Below are 16,558 nucleotides of genomic sequence, written 5' to 3' on the forward strand. Positions count from 1 at the left end.
TCCATCTGTCCACTACATTCCCCTCCAGCATTAGTGGAGGGCATGGGTTACTATAACTGGTTCTAACCCATTTGCTCCAAAATAAATTTTTAAAGAAGAAATCTCTGTTTCTTGTTTCAAAGGAGTAGCCTCTTTGATAGCAAAATAAATAAATACATAAAAATGAAGAAGAAGAAATTATATGGCTACAGATATAAAAGGGGGAAAGGCCATCCCTGTATGTTGACAGAGACCCCAAATCAAATCAGGAGAAAGTAAATGACTCGTTCAATTACAAGTTGTTCAGTGGCTTGGTCAAAACTTTTAACATATACACCCTGACTATAACGTGAGTATTGTAATAGAATGTTCATGGGTGGTTTTCAGGGAACCTGTGAAACCTCTAGAATTGAATTAAAAAGTGTGTGTGTGTGTGTGTATGTGTGTGTGTGTCTTTTTCTTGAGGAAAGAGTCCATGGTTTTTGTCAGATTCCCACATGGGTTCCAGGTTGAAAATGAGTTAAGCATTCCTGTTCTAGAAGTTCAAGTCTTCAACAGGAGGCACTAACACAAGTTGAAGACAAAATAGAAACCTCAAAGATATACAATGCAACCCAGGGACCAGAAGGCATCAAAGTTTTGGTAGGGGGACAAAGGAGATTGTAATTATCTTTCAATTCTTGGTTTTATTCTCGGATGTGATTTATTTTTTCTTCATGAAGCAGATGTGGTGAAATGGAGATTTGAGGGCCCTTTGTTTGGGACTGTCTTTCATTCTTTGACAGCCAAAGCGCCCTACTATGAGGCTTAGGGATGGGAGCATGGAGAATTGTTCTCAGCACACTCTGGTCAAGGGTTCACCAGCTCTTAGCTGTCCCCATCTTTGGTGAGGATGATGCAGAGGACCAGCTAGACCAGGTGGGCCAAGAGAACAGAAGACAGGGCTGGTTCGACATTTGTCTAGACCTTCCTTGTCTCTGAGGAGTAGCAAAAGCCATGACTTCCATACTATTCAGCCAGATTCACCAGAGCAAGAGCTCAGATCCCAGGTTCAGGTAGGAGCCTAAGTAACGGGGTGTGTACCTTTACCTGGAGGGGCCTCTCTGTGCTTTCCTCAGAGGCTCAGTGCAGGAATAAGTGAGTCAGAGATACAAAACTTGGGGACTGGCTGTACTCAGTATGACTAACACAATTTACTAGCGATTATCTGTGGCATCTAACTTCATTCAGGCACCCAGCAGATGCCATGAGTGGGCTGTGTTGGGGAAAAGCAAACTCATTTTAATAGCAGTGCCAGGAAAACTAGATTTGCAAAGCAAGTCTGACATACATCCACTAAAACACTGTGACATACATACATGAGTGTGTGTATATGTAAAAGACTTCTCTATGATAAAGAGAAATGATTATAAACAACCACTCCTTTAAAGGTTCCACAATACCAGGGTTCTTCAATAATGGAAATACTTAAGAAATACAGGCTACTCATATCCTCATCTTTTATCATATCTAACTTCATGTTCAAATAACTAGCATGCCTAAGAACAACATGTACCATCTTCCAATAACCAGCAAATAGTATCTATTGCTGTTAATTGTGTGTTTTTCCTTCCCAAATATAGTAAGCGCATGCCTCAGTCCTTTGCTAACTCTCAGGGGTCTTATACACAGCATTGCTTTGGCTCCAGTCAGCTATTTTTTTTTTAAAGGAGGCTGAGTCTCACTCTGTCACCCAGGCTGGAATGCAGTGGCACAATCTTGGCTCACTGCAACCTCCACCTCCTGGGTTCAAATCATTCTTCTGCCTCAGCCTCCCAAGTAGTTGGGATTACAGGCACCTGCCACCACACCTGGCTACTTTTTGAATTTTTAGTAGAGATAGGGTTTCTCCATGTCAACCAGGCTGAACTCCTGACCTCAAGTGATCCACCTGCCTTAGCCTACCAAAGTGCTGGGATTACAGGCGTGAGCCACCGTGCCCAGCTACAGCAGAATTTTAATTTATTGGAATTTATTTTGGTTCATGATGTGTCTGAGAGAGATATTTTCCAATATTCACACTTATGTTCTTTAAAAAAGAAGTAAAAGCCCTAACTTTTAGTAAGGTACATGCTCCTCCTGAAGGAAGCTGCATTTCTCAACACTTTTTGCTAAGATCTGGCTAATGGAATGTAAGTGAAAGTGATGTGTGCAAGCTCTTAGTCTTGTTCTTAAAGAGCAGACCCTTTCCTCTCTTCATCCCCCGGCTTGCCACTTAATATGTTTGTGATGATATCCTGGAATGTGCAAAACGTGCCACTAGTGATGGCAGAACAACCAGATAAAGGAACTTGGACAATCCGTGAATCTGAGCCATATTCCACCCTGGACTGCCTCTATGTACTCATATTGATGGACTCACATCTGGTTCACCTTCACATCATGGATGTGTCCTTTGAAATCCCAGTTTTATGGCTGAAGGATTTTGTCCCAGTCCCCTATGCCTATGTGTTCATGAAAATCCAATCCCAAGGCCATCTTGTTCAGCAAATCCCCTTGGAGGCAAGGTTGTCTCAGTCCTCTGTGTGCCTATCTATGTAGGTACCTTTACTTAAATTTTAGACCACAGCCTCTTTCCTGCTAGGGCATCAATGCTATCAGAAGAAGCACTGCTCTCATGCTACTCAGGGTTTTTCCTTGGTTTCAGCAAGAGAGTCAGTCTGGATAATTTGCCTGCCATATCACTGGTAAGCGGAGTCTTGACTTGCTATCTTGAGTGGCCAGTGCTTAGCCTGAGATAAGGATGGAGCTGCATCTCCTGGGGTGTGCTGCTATGAGAAGCCCCTCTGCAGTTACTGCCCTGAGGACAGGGACCTCATTCTGAGCCTGATTGCCTCTTGGAGAGTGCTGGGTACACTGCAGAGCCCATAAAAGATTTTTTGTTTCGGATGAACATCTAAACAGCAGAGTGTATTACACTAGAAATATTGCCGTGATTATTTCCTCCTTAAAATACAGGACTATGAGCTACAAAACAGAGAATCCATGAGTGTATGTAGAAATTCTGTTGCTAAGTGATGTCTTTGTTCCTACACTAGACTGCTTACCTCTCCCCATGTAATGCTAAGAACTTCTATTTTTCTTCCACTACGAACTCAAATCACTGATTAAGTGAAACAAACAGAACGGCAATTACCACTTCTTGTGATTGAGTGTCAGATTCAAATCAGTAAAAGGCAATGAAAAGCATACAAATCTTTTTTTCTGAACTTTTCCCTTTTTTCAGATAATTTTCTCATACAATCATTTTAAATAAATCATCATTCTATTTGTTCCTTTTCCAGAGTAATTCTTGGCACTTCATGTGCAGACCCATTGCCAAAGCCATAGTGTGGTCCGCATCTCAATGACCTCATGACTCATGCAGCATCTTCCCCTCTGCTCTGTGAGATATCACCAGGGATGATTTTGCTGAGACATGACAAAACAGTTTCAGTGATTGCTGTCATCAATGACATTTATTTCTGCAGAATTTGTTAATCATATCAGAATTTTTTAGTATTTAGTATCTCAGGTATTGAATTTGGCACTTTAAATGCATAATTTCATTTAATTATCCCAATAAACTTGATGTGGACACATATACTTCCATTTCCCAGGTGAGACAACCAAAGCTTAGCCTCTAATTTGCCTAAGGTTACTCAGATGGTATTTTATTCGGCTCAGGCTGCCATAACAACATAGCATAGACTGAATGGCTTAGACCACAGACATCAATTTCTAACAATTCTGGAGGCTGGGAAGTCCAAGAGTAAGGAGCTGGTAGATTCAGTATCTGGTGAGGACTCTCTTCCTGGCTTGCAGACAGCTTACATCTCTCTGTGTCCTTACATGGTGAAGACAGCCAGCTCCAGTTCTCTGGCATCTCTTCTTATAAGGACACTTATTCCATCATGAGGCCCCTATCTTCATGACCTCATCTAACTCCAATTACCTTCTAATGGCCTCATCTCCAAATATCATCACATTGGAAGTTAGGGCTTCAACATACGAAGTGTGGGGAGACATACACATTCAGTTCATAGCAGATGGTGAGAAACGGGTGGATTTAAAGGCTCTACTTAACCTGGCTTCTACCCTCATGCACGGGGCTCCAGCCACACTAACCTTCTCTCTGTTTCTCAAAACCTTTGACTTGCCCTGCTACAAAATGCTTTGTGCCCTCTGCCTGGAACACTCTGCTTCTAGATGTTGACCCACCTAAATCCTTCTGTTGTGTAGGTTTGGTTCAAGCACACTTCTGCTGAGTCTGAGTCTGTCCTTCACCACTAATCTAAAGGCCACCCCCCACTCTGACCCAATAGCTCTCTCTGATCATCCAGTTTTAGCTTCCTCATAGTGTGTGTTGCTCCTCAACATTTGTTCATACATAAATTGACTTGCCTATTTTCTTTTTCTTCTCTAGAGTGTAAGCTTCATGAGAGCAGGAACTAGGCCTCTCTTGTTTGCATCTGTATCACCATAAGCTTGAAGACTACTGATAAGGCTTGGATCTGTGTCTCTACCCAAATCTCATGTTCAATTGCAATTCTCAGTTTCGAAGGTGAGGCCTGATGGGAGGTAATTGGATCACAGGGGTGGATCCTTCATAGATGGTTTAGCACCATCCCTTTGGTGTTGTTCTTGTGACAGAGTTCTCATGAGATCTGGTTGTTTAAAAGTGTACCCCACACTTCCTTCTGCTCTGGCCATGTGAAGATGTGTCTACTTCCCCTTCACCTTCCACCATGATTGTAAGTTTCCTGAGGTCTCCCCAGCTATGCTTCCTGTATAGCCTGTACCGTGAGCCAATTAAACCTCTTTTCTTTATGAATTACTCAGTCTCAGGTACTTCTTTATAGCAGTGTGAGAACAGACTAATACAGGTACCTGACACATAATCAGTGGAGGATGCACGAGTGAATGTCCACTCCAACACCAAGCTCTCCTGGGGGATTCAGTGCCAAGCTCTCCTGGGGGATTCAGTGCTTTGCCTGCAGTTGAAGGAGACATGCAGGTCAAAGGGGCACGTGCACATCAGCTGACACCTGGAGCCCTCCACAGGGAAAATCAAGAGGGACTGTAGGACATGTCACTTAGGAAATTAGAATACCCCCGTCTCTGAACCTTCACTCTAATAGTCCATTTTCATGCTGCTGATAAAGACATACCCAAGACTGCATAATTTATAAAGAAAAAGAGGTTTAATGGACTCGCAGTTCCACACGGCTGGGGAGGTCTCACAACCATGGGTGAAGGCGAAAAGCACTTCTTACATGGCAGCAGCTAGACAGAATGAGAGCCAAGTGAAAGGGTTTCCCCTTATAAAGCCATCAGATCTCATGAAACTTATTCACCATGAGAACAGTATGGGGGAAACTGCCCCCATGATTCAATTATCTCCCACCAGGCCCCTCCCATAACACATGGGAATTCTGGGAGTTACAATCCAAGATGAGATTTGAGTGGGGACACACCAAACCATATCACTCACCTAGGAGAATTCAAATTCCTTCCTTTAATCCCAGCTATGAATTGAATGTTTATGTCCCCCCAACGTTTATATGTTGAAGCCCTAACCCCAGTGTGATGGTATTTGGAGGTGGGCCTTTGGAAGGTGATTAGGTTTAGATGAGCTCATGAAGATGGGTGCCCCAGGATGAAATTCGTGTCCTTATAAAACGAGGAAGAGACACCAGAGTTTTCTGTCTGCCACGTGAGCCCACCGCACCCACAACAAGAAGACGGCCATCTGCAAGCCAGGGGAAGAGCCCTCACCAGGAACCAAATCTATTGGCATCTTGGTCTTGAACTTTCAGCCTCCAAAACTAAGAGAAATAAATGTCTATTGTTTAAGTCACCCATTCTATGGTATTTTGTTATGGCAGCAGGAGCTGATTAAGACAATCCCCAAGTCATTCCACCTTATGTCAGGTACCCATGGAGACTTGGGAAATTTCCTTCCTGCTATTGATTGCTAACTTATCACTCACCCAGGCCCCCCATTCTTGTGTTCTCTGTGGCTCCTTCCTTGTGAATATGACTCATTATCTAGTGGCCTATCTTTCCTGGAGGTTGCACCTGAGCTGTCTCTTCTTGCCTTGAGGCTGGGCCACTGCTCCTTCACTTCAGCCTGCCTTCTCACCTGTTGATGTCACCTGGCCAGCACCACCATCCCAGACTGATTCAGGGCAGTGGATCTGCATAACCTCAAGCTGAGAGGCTGCTTTCACAGGAGATGCACAATGGACCCACTCTGCCTTCCCCTCATCCCTCCGTCCCCAGCACTCCTGGTCTCCTCTGTGCTGCTCTGGCCCCAGAAGGCATCCACAGAGGCTGGTGTTCACCCCTGTTCTGGGAAAGAGTGTGTTTCTCTTATCACCATGAAAAGGTGAGACCCCTCTGCTTTTGTTCCTTTTCTCTCTGGGCAAGATCTCTTTCATCCCACCCAGATTTCCCTTGCCAGCTCTGCAAATTAATTTTCTCTACTTTCCATTGAGAATATCAATATACTCCCGAAGATTCTTCACATCTTTTTACAGGTTTTTGTATTTTGGGGTTCCTATTTTTGTTTTGCTACAACTAAAGAGATTAAACCACATTTTCTATGTCTTCAGTGCAGCTCCTCTTGAGCAGAATGCTTTACAAACCTATGTTCACCACCTAAACAAACAAACAAAAATATCAAAAGCCTACTATTTGCCAGGCATTACTCTAGGTGTTTTTTCGGGGAGGTGTTAGTGACTGGCTCACTCAATGCATTAAAATGTCAAACATTTTGCAAAGCTCTGTAGTAATAAAAACATAAATGACTGCCTTTTGGCATTCTTAGGTGCTTTATTTTTTTGGAGACCAACTCTGTTTGAGTTTTTTAATTAACTTAAATCTTTATTGCCTAGGGAATGCTGAGACAGTTGGGTCAGTATTCCAAATGCCAAGTGAGACTATTTGAATTTAGGAAGAAAACAAACAAGCCAAAAATGCCAGGTCAGAGGCATGAAACCAGAATCCCACAGTGACTGCTCATCATTGTGTGACAAGTTTCAGAATGAAAAAGAAGGATATTGAGAAACTAACTTAGGACTGCATTCTTTGGCACCATCAAAACAAACACAAAGTCAAGGGACCAGGAATATCAGAATTGAACTATTGCATTTATTTGGGTGTGTGGTTTATATTAGGTTGAAAATCTTGAAAATCGTATAAAGACACACTTTGTTTAACTCATGTGTCAGGTAAATGCCTCTGGCAGATAAATGTGGCTGTTTCCTACTCTTACACAGTCCAGAAAATAACTCTTAGCTGGTATAATCACCAGCCAGAAAGTCTCCTGGTCTGATCCATGAATGACTGGCTCACTCCCAAGATGAGAACTGGTCATAAATCATTAATTCGATTACTTAAGAAACATCTATTAAGCACTTAGCATATACCAGACATTAAGTTGGATGCTCACACTATCCAAAGGAACTTAGAGGTTGTTATTTTTAAAAGGTGATATTCACATAGATATGGAGGCAAAGCCTTCAGTGTTTGAGGGGTAGTGACCATGAGATCCATGGAAACAAGGAGTGGTAGGCTCTCGGGGCAGAGAGAAATGGCCTGACTCTCAAAGAAGCAGGAGTTCAGAAGAGACTTGGGAAAGGGAGGAGAATACTATCTCCATCTCCCAACCTGGAAGCCCTTTTATTTCTATCACTCTAGGTGGTTTGGGTGCAAGTGGTTTCTGTGACTAAGAATAGCATCCCACCTGTGAGGGTCTCTAGGGTAGATTTCAGCCATGGAGGAGAAAGAAATACTGAGTCCTGGCCAGGCACAGTGGCTCATGCCTGTAATCCCAGCACTTTGTGAGGCCAAGGTGAGCAGATCACTTGAGGCCACGAGTTCGAGACCAGCCTGGGCAACACGGTGAAACCACGTCTCTATGAAAATACAAAAATTAGCTGGGCCTGGTGGTGGGCGCCTGTGGTCTCAGCTACTTAGGAGGCTGAGGCATGAGAATTGCTAAAACCTGGGAGGTGAACATTGCAGTGAGCCAAGATCATGCCACTGCACTCCAGCCTGGGTGACAGAGTGAGACTCTGTCTCTAAATAAATAAATAAAATACTGAGTCAGTCCCAACACATTCGACAGATAGCTGTTAAACCTCTATGGTAGGCTAGAAAATCTTGTAGGCATTAGGACTGCAGTGAAAAATAACTCTCTAATTTAGTGGGGCTTCTATTTTTGTGTGATAGGGAATAAACATGTAAACAAGGAAATAATAGAATGTCAGGGAGTAATCAGTGCTACGAGAAACAGAGGAAGCATGGGAAGGGGACAGTGAGTGATGGAGAGTCAGGATTGTTGGAGATGACCTTACCGAGGAGGTGATACTTGAACAGAGAAGGGTATGAAAGGTATGAAGTACAGGAGCAAGGCATGCAGGTAGAGCATTCTAGGCATGGGGAACAGAAAGTACAAAGTCCCTGAGTTGGGAAAGTGCTGTGTGTTCAAACCACAGCAAAGAGCCAAGGGTAGCAGAGACAGAGTGAACAGTGGTAAGTGGTGTGTAGGAACCAGTCTATGCTGGTTTGCCAAGCCTATTGTTAAGTTTTCAGGAATTTTGCCAGCCGGTTGCTAAACACAGCCATTATTAAACATTAAATCATATAAACGTATAACTGAACGTATCATATTAAAACTAAAACTCATCACTTCCTAATTAGTTTGCTACATTTTTACTATTATCTATGCCCTTGAAGTTATGTATATCTGAGTGTAAGGTGGAAATACCATACAATGCTTCACTCCTGTGCATCTCTTCCCAGCTCCGATTTCAGTGGGGTTGACTTGTTAGCTTGAAATCAGCCACCGTGGGAGAATCACACAATGGAAATGGGCAAATGCTACAAATCAAGGCTTCCCTTAATTTTTGTTGATTGTCTAGACTTAAGAAAGAGGTGGAGAAAATGTTAATAAATCAGATTAAATGTAGAAGAGTTTCATGTTACATTTGAACAGCATAAAAAATTGAGGAAATATTCTTCCAGTACTTGAAAACTGTTATCCAGTTTGGCAAAGAACATCCTCATGTTGTCGACACATGGGTGAAATTCCAACACGTGCTTTTGTTCTGTTACTCTTGTCTTACTTGTTAACATGTATGAAAATATCAACCAACATTCATGCCAGGATGGCATATGGGGAGCCAGGTGTTACTCATTTATTATCACACAGATGTGTCAGAAACATAGCTGGGAATCAGATTAGACAGGCCTTACATATTAAGGTAAGGGTGTAAAAATTTTTAATTGTGAAATGGAAAGCTGTGGAGGGTTTAAAACAGAAGAATAAGATGCTCTGAATTCTGTTTTTGCCTGGCACAGTGGTTCATGCCTGTAATCCCAGCACTTTGGGAGGCCGAGGTAGGCGGATCACGAGGTCAGGAGATCCAGACCATCCTGGCTAACATGGTGAAATCCTGTCTCTACTAAAAACACAAAAACTCAGCCAGGGCGGGCGCCTGTAGTCCCAGGTACTCGGGAGGCTGAGGCAGGAGAATGGCGTGAACCCGGGAGGCGGAGCTTGCAGTGAGCTAAGATTGCGCCATTGCCCTCCAGCCTGGGCGACAGAGCGAGACTCTGCCTCAAAAAAAAAAAAAAAAAAAAAAAAAAATCATTTCAGTAGCTGGGAACAGAATAGAACATAAGTGAACAAAAACAGAAAAAGTGGGGCTGAGTTAGGAGAACATACGTCGGCTTCCTCTGGATAGTTGTGGAAGTGATGAGAAGCAGTTCAACTTGAGCTGTATTTTTCAAGGAAATGTCAACAGGACTTGCTGATGACTTAGATGTGGGTTACAAAAGAAAGAAAGCACGGATGACTCCAAAGTTTTTGGCCTGAACAGCTGGAAGGATGGTGTAGCTGTTCAATAAAAGGAAGCCAAGTGAAGCAGAAATAGATTGGGGAAAGGATTGGAATAGAATAAAGAATTCTAGGGCAGCACAGTGGCTCATGCCTGTAATCCCAGCCCTTTGGGAGACTGAGGAGAGCAGATGGCTTGAGGAGTCCGAGACTAACCTGCTCAATGTGGCAAGACTCCATCTCTACTAAAAATACAAAAGTTAGCCCGGCATGGTGGTGCACACCTGTAATCCCAGCTGCTGAAGTGGCTGAGGCAAGAGAATCGCTTGAGCCCAGGAGGTGGACGCTGCAGTGAGCCGAGATTGCACCACTGCACTCCAGCCTAGATGACAGAATAGGACCCTACATCAAAAAAAAAAAAAAAAAAATGGTGGGGGGAGGATTTTGTTTTTGATATGTTAGGTTTGGGATGTCTATTGTGTCCAAGTGGAGATATTCAGGGTGAAATTGTAGGGACTGTGTTTTTCATAGCACAGGGATTCTAGAGGACTTAACAGTAAAAGGAGGGGTAGGAAGATCTCAGAGGAGAGGATGAGACTAGAAGGATCCAGTTGGCCAGTGCAACTTATGTCTCACGTTGTGTCTGAGGATGACAAGAGGTGATGCATTGTGGGTAAAACTGACTATATGGTTATTGAAATCAGAAAAAAAAAAAGTCCAAGAAGTCCCAGTAAATGGAAAAATATGGGTCTCCCTGGATGAAGTCAACCATAGCCTGGGTTGATTGTTCTGCTGAAGAGATCTTAGTCCAGATGGAGAGTGTGGTAGAGGGATAGCCATTGCCCCCAAGGCTTCACTACAAGTGGAAAATGCAACAGCTTTAATCCTAATATTCTTCCTAGATTCACAATATGTATGTGCCCTGATCCCAATCCCTCCCTGCTCCCCTCATCTGCCCCCAGGCTTCATGGAAGTGATAGCACAATCAGCCATGCTGATTGCTCAGCCCAGTGCACTGGATGGAAGTTAATACCCAAAGCTGATTTCTCTTCCTTGAGGCTGGAAAAAGGGATGAGTTGGGAAAGTGAACAACTAGAGGTGTTTACAAAGGAGGAACATCTGTGATGCCCATGGTGGTAACATGGAGTGCTGCAAAGAGTACTATAGAGAAGGAAGGCAAAATGCTGCTTGGAATCCACAAACGTGGAATCAGTGCATCTCATTTGCTGGCTCTTACCATAAAATGAGCATCAGTATACCTGCCCTGAGCTTGGGTAGCTTATCAGAGAAGATCTCTGACACTTTTGGAGCCCATTCGAATAGCTCCCTGTGAAGCCATCCAATTTGACCATGATCCGGACTTCCTACTAGACCAGTATCTTGGCTTTGTCTGATCTTTCAACTTCAGCTTCTGCATTTCCTTCTAATTAGCCCTTTCGTACCCCACCAGAATTGCCAAAATGGAGACTTCCTGTCCCAGTCTCAGATCTTGTGGAATTCACACCTCCCCTTTCCATCACTGCCTCCCAACCCTGCCACAATATGGGGTACCTGTTGTTATGCTGAGAAGATTAAGACTATACAGGCAGTTAGTTTAGGGAACACCTTCTAAGTTGGTGAAATCTATTTTTAAGATCATGAAATATCATACTACCGCCGTATATACTCAATTTCCTCCTCCTCCTTTCTCTAAAACTTTCACTCAAGATAAAAGTCACCTAGGCCGGACATGGTGACTCGCGCCTATAATCCCAGGATCTGGGGAGTCCAAGGTTGGCGGATCACCTGAGGTCAGGAGCTCAAGACCAGCCTGGCCAACATGGCAAAACCCCATCTCTACTAAAAACACAAAAATTAGTCAGGCATGGTGGTGCACATCTGTAGTCCTAGCTGCTCGAGAGGCTGAGGCTGGAGAACTGCTTGAACCTGGGAGGTGGAGGTTACAGTGAGTCGAGATCGCACCATTGTACCCTAGCCTGGGCGACAAGAGTGAAACTCCATCTCAAAAAAAAAAAAAAAAAAAAGGCACCTGGTGATTGATGGGAATATGAATATCAGGCCTTGTGCTTGTTATTTTGGGGAATGACAGAAGACAGAACCAGGCAGTGTTTTTTCCCTGCATTCATCCTTTTTTCTTTTTATTTCCCATTTATTTTATTTAAGTGTGATTTAGTTTGCACAACATTTATAAGAGGGATGGAAAATAGACAAGAAGTGATGATAGCAAGTATTAGGTTGGTGCAAAAGTAATCGCGGTTTTTGCCATTAATGAAATGTAATTAATGGCAAAAATCACATTAATTATGTAAATTTATGTAAATTATGTAAAATTAATGGCAAAAACCGCGATTACTTTTGCACCAACCTAATAGCTTTGGAAATGGAACAACGAAGGATCACAAGTTTGGCTTCAAGTTTTCTGTGGTACACTTGCCACAAAAAGCAGGGGACAGAGGAAACTTTTGGAGGTGATGGATATGTTCATCATTTTGCTTGTGATGATATCATGGGTGTGTATACGCATACCCAAGCTCATCAAATTGTACATATGAAATACATGCAGGGTTTTCACGTCTATCAATTTATACTTTGATAAAGCTATTAAAAAGAAAAAAGGCAGAAATGAGCTCAAATTTTAAACTGCCTTTATACCTTTATTGAACAAGCATTTATGAAGGACCCGCCATGTGCCAGCTCTGTGCGAGATATTGATGTGACTATGGGAAGGCAAGCATTGTCCCCAACCCTGCACATCTATTAGGGAAAGCAGGAGCAACTGCAATCATGCGCTAGGACAGGGAAGTTTGGCACCATGGAAACGTGTAGCAGGAGCAATCCTGGTGTGGGGGTGGGTCAGGATCGCAATTCCCAAATTGGAGACTGACTCATACGGCTATCAGTGACAGGCAGAACAACCTCCACAGATTTCAGCCGGAGGGGGGAAATACCCGCTTTCTTTTATATCATCGTTTTATTCACACATCAGCATCCCCTCATTCCCATCCACTTATTCCTGAGAGCAGGCTCTTTCTGAGGCTCCAAACATAGTGATTAAACAAAGGGGATTCTAGAAGGCGGACAAAGCATTAGAGACAGCTTCATTTTATATAAATGCCAAATTTTCTGCATCAGTAAGGTTGCAGCTGTGACAAGAATTAGGCTGCTTTCTAGGTCATATGTTTTCTAAAGCACTAGGCAAAAAAAATATTCACACATCAGGGGAAAAGAAATAAATAGACTCAATTGTTTTAAAACCTTATGAGTATACCATTTTTTAATAATACAATGAATGCTGCTTATTGAATGAACAAAGAAAATTATTTTGTTAATAAAAAATAGAGCCACATTCTCTGGTTAAATCATGAATGTGTAAAAAATTAAGTTCTCAATTTAATCTGTTCTGCACAAGATTCTGAATGAAAGTCAGATTAATTGGCATATAATGACACTGATATTATTTTCCATGTAATAATAGTTATATACATGTTTGGCAATTTATAGTTGTAATTCTATGAATCTGAATTTTTAAAAGTTAACTACAAATAAACAGTCTCTGTAAATGAGATATATGGGGTAGGAGACTGCTCACATAGGTATGGCTAAAGCATAAATATGTACTAATAATGAAAATATCTGATTCATATCAGAATTAATCAGCCTGGGCTGGGTAATGTTTAGTCACAGATGAGACACAGATAAGAAAATGAACACCAGATCGGTCATTAAAAGTGCTTCCTGGGTATGAATGACACCTCTGAATGCAGCATGAAATAATTCCTTTTGTATTCTGCTCTACGTTTTCTTTCATCTTGTGTTTGGACGTTAGCCACAGAGGGACTGATGTTTACTGCAGAGAGCCTGGAGTCAGAAGATCTATATTCTAGTCTCAATGCTGCTAGAAGTTAACTGTTAGATTTTAGAAAAAATAAATTCTAATCCTCTGTTCAGTTTGCACATCTGCAAAATGAAGATACTTTTTAAAGCAAAATTGAGAAAGAAATAGAACAAAATTATGCACGCAAAAATGCAGTAAAAAATTTTTAGTTAATGCAAATATAAAATATCTAAATTGTCTATGCACAAATATATTTATATATCATAACAATGTAAACTAAATTATAATTGAAGGGATATCAAAAATAGAATTACCATATTGAAACAAATAAAAGCCAACAAGATATGTGTGTTTGTGCATATATGTTTTAAGTGGTGAGACACTTCTAGATATTATGTTATAAACATATTACCAAATTGTTTAACTCATATATGCATATGGTTTTGGTAATATGAAACTGTGCATAGAAGGAGATGATCAGTAATTTATTTGGCTGTCTAGTACATGTTGAGTCACTTCTCCACATAAAAAATTAATAAAGAAGGTTAATAAATGGGCTCCTCACGTGAGGGCTAAAGACAAAGACAGATGCAGATGCTTTGTTCCTGAAACCTCTAGCTTGGAATACGTTTTAGTCCTGAGACAAAGTCATTCACAATTAATGCCAATTGTAAATCTCAGTTGGACATCGCGGGAAGTGAAGGGAGACTGATACAGCATAGTCGGTTTGGCCTAAACCTATAAAAGATTCATCACATTAAAAGAGATTTTTTTCTGAACACTATGCTCATTTCTCATATTATTTGGGGATTATTTAATGTGATAAAATACAGAAAATACCTTATTACATTTGTAAAATCTTTCCAGAATCAATTTCTAAGCTTTTAGCAAAAATGTCATGATAAGATTTCTAGTACTAATAAGATGTTATAGACCTTCTGGTATTGACAAAGCAGTCTGAACAAACACAGAAATAAGAGGGGTACCTTAAAATCTCTAGTCGAATGGACTGGTAGAAACCTTCTATGCAATCCCAGTCTACTAAGAAGTAGATTTCTACCTAATGTACAAAAATCAATACTGAAAATCAAGGAAAAGAAACAAATAGAAACGAAACAAACAAACAATAAGACAAACAAACAAAACAAATAGTAACAAGATAAATCTCCAAAAATATACCTGAATGAAGTAGAGTTTTGTGATTTACCTGACAGAAAATTCAAAAGAATGGTCATAGGATGCTCACAGATGTCAAGACAGCAATCCAAAAACAAGCTGAGAACTTCAGCAAAGCCAAGAACTTCAACAAAGATACAGTATAAAAAAGTATCACATGGAAGTCACAGATCTGAAGAATGCTATAGCTGAATTTAAAAATTTAATAATGGGGTTCAGTAACAAACTAGAACAATCAGGGGGAAAAATTGTGAACTTGAAGACAGATCATTGGAAATCATTCAGTCTGAGGAGCAAAAACAAAAAAGAATAAAAAGAGGTAATTATAGATGAAGAGACCAACGGGACACCATTAAGCAGAATAACTTATGCATTATCGGTGTGCCACAAGGAAAAGAAAGAGAGAAAGGGATATAAAACATAATCAAGGAAATGATGGCAGAATACTTCCGAAGTCTCAAGAAGACATTAGAAAGCCAGATCCAGGAAACCCATAAGACACAAAAGATGACAAATCCAAAGAGACACCGTGATACGTCATAGTTAAATTGTCGAAAATTAAAGATTAAATGAAAGAAATCAAAGAGCTAAATGGAAAAACATACTGAGTTTAAGACTCAACATAGTAAAGATGTCAGTTCTGGCCAAATTGTCTATATGCTTAATGCAATTTCTATCAAAATCCCAGCAAAGTTTTCGTTGCGAAAGACAAGCTTACTCTAGAATTTACATGAAAAGTTTGAGACTCTAGAATAGCTAAAGTAATCTTGACAAACAAGAATAAAATATAGGAATTACTCTACTGATTATTAAGATGTAACTGTATGGCTAGAGTAATCAAGATGATAATCAAGTCACTGTGGTACTGGCAAAGGGACGGACACATAGATCAATGGAAAAAAAAAAAATCCAGGATCCAGACTCATACAGATATGCTCACCTAAATTTTGACATAGGTCCAAAGCAGTTCAATGGAGAAAGGATAGCTTTTTCAACAAATGGCACTGGAACAACTGGCCATCCAAAGGCAAACAACATGAACTTTAGCCTAAACCTCACACATTATACAAATATTCACTCAAAATGGATCAAGGACAAAATGTAAACTGTACAATTTTAAAGCTCTTGGGAAAAAGTAGAAGACAGGACCTACAATTAACCAAAAAGCCTTAGACTTGACACAAAAAGCATGATCCATAAGCTAAAAAATGGATAAATTGCACTTAATCAAAATTCAACTTGCTATGCAAAAGCCCATGTGAAGAGGACGAAAAGACTAGCTACATCCTAGGAGAAAATATTTGCAAACGATTCCAAAAAAGGACAAGTATTTAGAATATATTTCTAAAACTTTCAAAACCAACAGTAAAAAGAAAAATCAATCCAATTGGAAAGTGGGCAAAAGCACATGAACACTAAAGACGATATACAGATGGCGAATATGCATATAATGTAATGTCCAGCATCACTAGTCATCAAGGAAATGTAACTTTAGACTATAACCAGGTGTCATTACATACTTATCAGAATGGTTTGAGTAAAAAAATGGTGATATCAAATGCTTGTGAGAATGTGGAAAAGGTGTATCACTTATACATTGCTGATGGTCATATATTAAGTAAAAATGGTACAGTTACAGAAAACAGTTTGGCAGTTTCTTACAAGACTGAAAATGAAATTACCATATTACACAGCAATGGCAG

This window comes from Macaca fascicularis, chromosome 8, assembly GCF_037993035.2.
Source record: "Macaca fascicularis isolate 582-1 chromosome 8, T2T-MFA8v1.1".
Lineage (NCBI taxonomy): Eukaryota > Metazoa > Chordata > Mammalia > Primates > Cercopithecidae > Macaca > Macaca fascicularis.